Genomic DNA, 8,958 nt, shown 5'->3' on the forward strand with positions numbered 1-8,958 from the left:
TGTGTATATATATATATATATATATATATATATATACCTGTATATACATAGATATACATTAACACACACACACACACATATATATATATATACACACACACATATATATGCATATATATGTACACACTGACACATTATATAAAATCATATTTTCATACATATATTAATGTGTGTGTGTGTGTACATGTGCAATGCAATAAATTGTCAGAGCATTAAAACATTATGGAAGGAATCACAGTATTTGCTTTCATTCAAAGGCCATATGTTTCATGTTTTGCTTTCTTCAAATTCATTAATAAAGTGCAAATTTTTCTCTTTGTTATGAAAACTTAACTAAACACACACACACACACACTCATGCATATGCTTTCACCAGCTCTCAACTTTCTTATGAAGATATTAGATGTTCATCAGTTCAAGAAAACACATATTAAAATATAAGTAATAATTGTTAATATCAAATGTAATTAAATTAAATTAAATTCATTAATGGTTGAACTAGATATTGAATGGTGAACACCTGTTTGATGTTATGCAATGGTATATAAGGAATAGAACAATATGTTACTGTTATTAATCCTCTTTCATGTCATCTTCCGTAGATCCACGTATATCGTAATTTGTTTTGTTTAAGTGTAAATGCACACACACACACACATACACGTATGTGTGTGTGTGTGGCTGTATGATAAGCAGTTTGCTTTCTAACCACATGGTTCTGGGTTCAGTCCCACTGTGTGGCACCTTGGGCAAGTGTCTTCTATCTATAGCCTCAGGATGACTGAATCCTTGTGAGTGGATAGCTTACAGTTGTTTCTGGTATAAGAAGCTTGCACTGAGAGCTGAGTGTTCATGGCTCTGAAGAAGTTATGATATGTTGTGTAAGCACTCAGCTCTGAATGCAAGCTTCTTATGGTAGAAACAGCTGTCTTCCATTAATTGAGATATCACCTGGAGTATATATATATATATATATATGTATATGTGTATATAAGTGCAGGAGCAGTCGTGTGGTAAGCAGTTTGCTTACCAACCACATGGTTCTGGGTTCAGTCCCACTGTGTGGCACCTTGGGCAAGTGTCTTCTACTATAGCCTCGGGCCGACCAAAGCCTTGTGAGTAGATTTGGTGGACGGAAACTGAAAGAAGCCCGTCATATGTATGTGTGTGTGAGTGTGTGTTTGTGCCCCCCACCATCACTTGACAACCAATGTTGGTGTGTTTAATACTCCCATGATTTAGTGGTTCGACTAAAGAGACTGATAGAATAAGTACTAGGCTTACAAAGAATAAGTCCTGGGGTCGATATGTTCAACTAAAGGTGGTGCTCCAACGTGGCCACAGTCAAATGACTGAAAATAAGTAAAAGCATAAAAGCATATATATATATATAAACCTGGTAAATAATAAAATGTGAAAATCAGACTAAGTTGGAATTACCTTGAGTAATATATTCTTCTATACACAATCATACAAACTCCGATATCTATCAATCTATATATCTATATATATATATATATATATATATATATATATCTACATATATATAAAGGGAGATAGAGAGCTGAGAGAGAGAGACGTGTGTGTTATTTCTGTTATTTATGTATGTTTCTATTATTTTGCAGGGAATCTTTTTGGAATAAAAATGGTACCTATAGGAGGAATTCAAACATTTTTAATATTCTTGGATACTTTTAACGTAGCAAATGGAATCTCAAACAGCAATCGGTAAGTAGAAATAAACCATTCCTCATCTTTCTCAGCATCGCCATCATCATCACCATCATCATCATCATCATCATCATCACTGACATCACTTGTACAACCAATCACCACTACGCATTGCTAACAAGTTAATATAAGCGTCTTTATATGGTCAGTAAATTTACTAGAAATAGCAGTAAAATTACGTTCAGATCAGTCTTCCACTGTCTTAGAAAGGGACCCATGGATTATATGTTCCTGAGTTTCTTATACATTGGAAATATACAGAATGGGCACAGCTAGAATACCCTTAATTATTGTTGATGTTTAGCTCCACTTCTTTTGAGAAAAGTTCTGCTCAAAGGCATTTTGGCTATCAACATCCTGTCTTTTAAGACCTGTCTAAAATTAGACTATCCAATATGTTCTCCCTTCCTCACTATTTTTCATTTGAGGGAGATTTGGCTGCTATCACTAATTAGATGACCCACCACAAAGAATCTTTCCTGTTGCCTTGAGAATATGTAATTAGTATGAGCATATAGAACATGTGGTTAATGTGAGCATATTGTCTAATGTTAGGATACAGATGTGATGATTAATGTTAGAATTTAAAACTGGTGATTTGTGTTAGGATATGCCCAGTGCTGTTTGAAGCATGAACACGCTGGGCAGTTGACCAGGGTTCACATGGGTTTAGGGGGCCCGACTCTAATCTAAGTATGTAGGTGGCTTGTTGCCAATGACTTAATACTATTAGGGCCTCATGCATTGGTTTACCCATGATGCTGTGAAGACAGCTCTGAATATGCTTAGTAAGATTTTGTGGTTTCATTTCATCATACTTTGCCAGATCATTAAAACCAAGATTTGTTGTTGATGTTAATATAAACCTGATGTAAGTCAACAGATAAAACTGTAGTTTCTGTCTCATTTCGCGATCTGTTTTTACGTTTTCTCACTATCTTTCTTTTTCACTCTCTCTCTATATATATATCTCTTAATATCTATCACTTTTACTTCCCCTCTTTCATAACCTTTTTTTTCTCTTTTTCACACATCAAAAAAACAGCATTGTATTTATCACATTTGGGAACATTTTGTTTCACACTCAAATCAAAAAACCGACATAGCTTCCATGACTTTCGGAAACATTTTGTTTCACATACAAATCAAAAAAACGACATAGCTTCCACGACTTTTGGAAACATTTTGTTTCACATTCAAATCAAAAAAATAATACAGCTTCCATGATTTTCAGAAACATTTTTTTTCACACTCAGACTCGCTGAAACATGGAATAAACTACCCACAGCAGTTGTTAGCTGTCAGGACATGGCATCCTTCAAAACCTCCATGCTTCCTGCAATTCACCAGTACTACACCTCATGTGCCTTTGCTCTCACTTTGGTTTTTTCTGTAATTCAATTTTCTGTTTTTTGCTCTGTGTTTTATTCTATGCACTGTGCTTGGCCTTTGGATTTTATCACTGTCTTTTTTTTCTTGGTTTATGGCTGCTTTCTCTCTTCTTTTTACTCTTTTCCATCGAGTTGTAGTGCACTTGAATACAATATGCAACAAGCACATTTTTATTAATGCATTTTTTTTTACCTCAAGATAGCTCCTTTAACTCGGCCACTTTTCTGCTTTGATACTGAGCTGCAGCTACTAGCTTAAAATTTCAAGCATCCTCCTCCTCCTCCTCCTCCTCCTCGCCTTTTACATTTTTTTTTTTATTCAAGTCAGTCTAATCAAGTGTCCTTCATAGTGTCTTAGCTGTTCTCAATAAACAACCTCTTTGCAGACTTCATCATGATTATTGTTGTTGTCGTTGTTGCTATTATTATTATTATTATTTTGCTGTTGATCTTACTATTATTATTATTACAATTTTTTCTCTCTCTCTCTCTCCCTCCCACAAATTCTCTCTTTCTTTCTCTCATACAATATCTTTCTTTTCCTCACTGTATTGGACACTATGGTAGTGTTAGAAAAATCAGTTGTTGTAGTTGCTTAGTTACCTTCTAGGTGAGGTTACCTTTTCAAGTTATACCAACTCATAAGGGCTGGTTTCCCAGTTTGCATGGTGTATATATTCCCCACCTGGAGGGGACACTGGTCTGTCATAAGATTACTCATTTTTGTCAGCTGAGTGGACTGGAGCAACATGAATTGAAATGTTTTGCTCAAGAACACAATGCGTCACCCAGTCCAGGAATTGAAACCACAATCTTATGATCATCTTATAGGCGCAGAAGTGGCTGTGTGGTAAGTAGCTTGCTTACCAACCACATGGTTCCGGGTTCAGTCCCACTGCGTGGCAACTTGGGCAAGTGTCTTCTACTATAGCCTCGAGCTGACCAAAGCCTTGTGAGTGGATTTGGTAGATGGAAACTGAAAGAAGCCCATCGCATATATATATATATGTATATGTATATATATATATATGTGTGTGTGTGTGTATGTATGTGTTTGTGTGTCTGTGTTTGTCCCCCAACATCGCTTGACAACTGATGCTGGTGTGTTTATGTCCCTGTCACTTAGTGGTTCGGCAAGAGAGACCAATAGAATAAGTACTAGGCTTACAAAGAATAAGTCCTGGGGTCGATTTTCTCGACTAAAGGCGGTGCTCCAGCATGGCCGCAGTCAAATGACTGAAACAAAAAGAATAAAAACAATTTTAAAAAATGAGTCCAACACCCTAACCACCACTAAGCCACTGTAGTTGTTTAACCCTAGGTCAGCCTTGTCTGAGAAGACCTATGAACAAAGGCTTTCTTTCCAACCATGATCTAATTATGCAAGGCATCCACTTTTGTAAGACAGTAGGGATTGAAACAAGAAATATTTGGCTGCTATTTTTAGCACAGTGAACACCCTCACAAAGATGTTGTTGTTGACTTGGAATGTGTTGGTGTGTGATTCCATGGTAATCAGAAACAGTCGAGTGGTCTTTTTCTGGATATAGGTTTATATGTCTTTGCATGCAGAAATAACAGAAACTACATCCAGGGATGCAGGAATAATATTCTATTGATTTTCAACTTGAAATTTTGCAAATCCATGCAAATTACTGAAAATTCTTTTTTTTTTATTCTAGATTCTAAATATATTTTTGTTTATAATGAGAAATTAAATATCAGTGTTTGATAATGTTTACTATGTGAATCTCACAGCATTTAATTTTTTTTTTTTTTTTTGTCATTATTCTATTATTCTTAGAGAACAAGAATGAATTAAAATTAATTTTAATTGTTTGTTAGATATAACATAAAAAAAATTACAGTGGGAGAAATAAATGCAAAATAAACAGATATTTTATGTTTATGCATACACATGTACATGCATATACATACACACACAAATGAATACATGTGTACATATATGTATACATGGAATAAATATAGAGAAACTCAGTATTATTGAGTATGTACATGACCACTGAGAATATTTTGAAAACTTCTACCAAATGAGAACATAACAGGCCAGATATTGTTGTTTGGGGACAGACATGAAAACGTATATACCATCATAGAGGTCATGTGCTCTGCTGATGAGAATATCTCATTGAAAATCAAACAGGAAGAGGCAACATGCTGGACACACAAAAAACAGCCCACGTCAGAGGATGGCAGTGCACAAATCTCAAATTAGAATTCCGGAATACAGGAGAATATCTGTCAGCCAACACATAGATGAATGTACATCCAACAAATTTCCCAAATTCACAACATTTCCACTATACAAATTCAAAGACAATGCTAGCCAAAATGAACGCATTAGCAAGGAAATGCATTTCATAAGGAAGTATCGATCGAGTCTAAATTTTTTAAACTCGGAATAATCCATCTGTATTTTAGTGCTTATGAGAAATATAAAAATTGAAGCAGTAATGTTTATATTTAAAGTGACATCCTATCACGAAAGAACCCTCTCTCTACCTTTCACAGGAAATGTGTCAAGGCCGACAGGAAGCGGTGCAGCTTCCTAGGGCTAAATAGCAGTAGTATGATTCCCTTCTTGGGACTGTCACGTTAAGTTGACAGCATACAACTACTTTATTGTATCACTACTGCTTAAGTCTCTCTGAGAGATTTAGAAATGTATCATTTCTAATTTTTGATAAGGTTTTTCAAAAACCGAAACATGTAAAAGAAAGGCATTTTTCTTTTAATGTATTTACATAAAGAAATTCAAATGTGCCTAATTTTAAAAAAGTAGCATTTTCATTCTTCTTTTTCATAAATATCTACTTACTTGTGTGTTCCCTCTACATTTTTAAAAATACACACACACACACATAGATGGATAGATAGATAGATATCATCATCATCCTCATTATATTTTAATGTCCGTTTTCCATGCTGGTATGGGTTGGACGGGTTAACTGAAAACCGGTAAGCTGAGGAGCTGCACCAAGTTTCAGCCTGATTTGGTATGATTTCTACTGCTGGATGCCCTCCCTAATGCCAACCACTCCATGAGTATAGTGAGTGCTTTTTACATGCTAGTTACTAAATACTAGCATCAGCAATGACTACAATCTCACTTGGCTTGATAGGTCTTCTCAAGCACATTACCAAAGTATCGGTTACTTGTCCAAAATTTTCAGCCACTTGTCCAAAGTCTCGGTCACTTGAGCCTGCTTCTGTGAGGCCCAAAGCTCGAAGGGTGTTATTTACATGCCACCAGTATGGGTACCAAGCATGCAACACTGGCATCAGCCAAATGTATGTGTATATATATGTGTGTGTGTGGGTGTGTGTACACACACACACACATTTATACATATGTATAAAAGAATTAAAAAGGATTAATAAATCCAGGCAGATATCTATAAAGCAATGTATCAAATGAATTTGGTTAATTATATAAAACAATCAGATACCAATAACTTCAGGTAGAATTAATATCCAAGATAATTCGTCATGCATGACAAGTAAATCCAAATATCACTGGAAAGAATTTCAAGAAATTCTATGTAAGAAACAAGAATGAAGAATGTTACATATTTGATTGATGATTACACTACACATTACTGATGATTATTTCTATTGTGCTAGCATAGTTTGATATACAAAATAGTGAGAAAAAATCCAGTCAAATTGATATATGCAAAAGTATATGCTAACACAACATTATCACGGCAATCCAAAATAGGCCAAATCCAAAGTGAACCAAGAAAATATCTCCGTTAGATAAACGCATCCAAAAAGAATATCAAGAAAAAATATATTCTCAGAAAAGCCAGTTTAGTTTTCAACTTCTAGATGACATCATTTGATAGAAAAAAATGAAAAATAAACATAAAATTTTGTCATGACAATTAATTATCTATCTATTAAATATGGTAAAAAACATTTTAGAAAAATTATGCATATTAGATTATAGGAAAAGCAATTATAATTTATGGGTAATTTACTGTTGAAATGTTTAAATGCTTTTGTATACTTATGAGAACATTTTAATGTAAAATTATTTTTACAATTTAATATCTCTAATTTGGAAGTAATTATGCAATATTTTTCCTCAATTGCAAATCTTGTGCAATGATGCATAAAGTGATCCATTATCATGGATCGTTATGTCATAGTTAATGTTCCTTTCTAATAAGAGGTTTTTTACATGTTTATCCTACATGTACAATTTTGTAACTCCAGTTAGCAAATGAGACATGTAATGGTGAATAAATAATACAAAAAACTTCCAACCTTCTGTTCTGATATATGGTTATTCTGCGAACAATATTTCCCCCAATATTTGTGCCCCCAACATCGCTTAACAACCTATGCTGGTGAGCTTATGTACCCGTAACTTAGCGGTTAGGCAAAAGTGACAGAATAAGTATTAGGCTTACAAAGAATAAGTCCAGGGGTCAATTTGCTCGACTAAAGGCAGTGCTCCAGCATGGCCACCGTCAAATGACTGGAACCAGTAAAAGAATAAAGGAAAAGAATGATCCATCTGTATTTTAGTGCTGATGAGAAATATAAAAATCGAAGCAGTAATGTTTATATTTAAAATGACATCCTATCAGGAAAGAGCCCTCTCTCTACTTTTCACTCATTTTTGATCTATTTATCTCTGACCCCAAATCCAGTTTCCCCTTATCTAGCTACCTTTTTCTCAAGTAAATTTATGTATTATAATATAAATACATACACACATATATATATATGCATGTATCTAAGTACACATATACATATCTATACACACAAGCGTGCGCGCACATTTCTTATCATTTTATAGCATTAACTCAGCAATTAAAATTTTAAACTCTAATTTAAATGTTGATGTCACATCTCGTGTTTGACTCATTTAGCCCTGAAATGTACATGTGTGTATGTGTATAGGAGTGAATATATGTAATTTTGTATGCATGAATATTTATGCCTCTGTGTGTGTGTGTGTGTGTGTATCAAGTTTAATCATACAGAAAACATAAATTCAATCAATACCAGCTTCTACTAGAAGTGCGTAGAGTCTAATGTATGTACGAATGTAAACATGACGTTAGGACTGCAAACTCATACCTTACATACATTAAGAACTATGTACCTTTAGATATGTGTGTCCGTCCACATAAACACAGTCATACAAATATATATGTACTTTATTGCGAACATAGACAAGGAATTACATATCTATGTGGTCATATCTGTTTGAATATCAATAAATAAATAAATAAAATAGATAAATGAGAATGTGTACTCACACACACACACACACACACACTATATATATATATATATATATATATAGATGCTTGCTTGCACGTGAGTATGTTTATATATATATATATCAACAATTTGGTTTGGTATTCAATAGTAGCTTTGGAACTCTTGTTTATAGCAGTTGGATGAAAATACGCTAAAACTGTAAGTTTAGTACATTGTTGTTTTTTTTTCTGGTTGATCTCTAAGTGTATTTCTGTTTATGAACATTCAATGCTTCATTAGGCACCCTGTTTCAGGGTATTGAAAACGTTTGTGTTTTACATCACAAAAATTACGAAAAAGAAGAGAAAAAAAAAGGAGAAAAAACCCAACAAAAAAACAAGTAGCAGCTTTTAATTACACTGTTTATATTTACATCATGAATCTGTGGTTCACCTTGGTTCCACGTGATTAGGAGTTCAATCTCATTGCATGGACACTGCTAACTGGCATCCTCTAATGCAACTAATGTAGACTGGCCAATAACTTATAAGTGAAATTGGTTGAAGGAAACTGGAAGAAACCTTTTATTTGCATG

The 8,958-nt window shown here is 34.1% G+C and overlaps 1 protein-coding gene across 3 annotated transcripts in view; it reads left to right on the forward strand.

Moving 5' to 3' along the window:
- Positions 1 to 8,958, forward strand: part of LOC106871315 (uncharacterized) — a 399,672-nt gene that overhangs the window by 314,208 nt on the left and 76,506 nt on the right. For 2 of the 3 annotated variants that reach the window (XM_052971507.1, XM_052971508.1), the window contains one exon: positions 1,626 to 1,728. The gene's annotated coding sequence lies outside the window, so the exon portion shown is untranslated. Of the gene's footprint in view, positions 1 to 1,625; positions 1,729 to 8,536; positions 8,583 to 8,958 lie in introns of those variants that run through there. The other variant, XM_052971512.1, reaches the window with a different exon arrangement.

This window comes from Octopus bimaculoides, chromosome 11 (genome assembly GCF_001194135.2).
Source record: "Octopus bimaculoides isolate UCB-OBI-ISO-001 chromosome 11, ASM119413v2, whole genome shotgun sequence".
NCBI classification, from domain to species: Eukaryota; Metazoa; Mollusca; class Cephalopoda; order Octopoda; family Octopodidae; genus Octopus; species Octopus bimaculoides.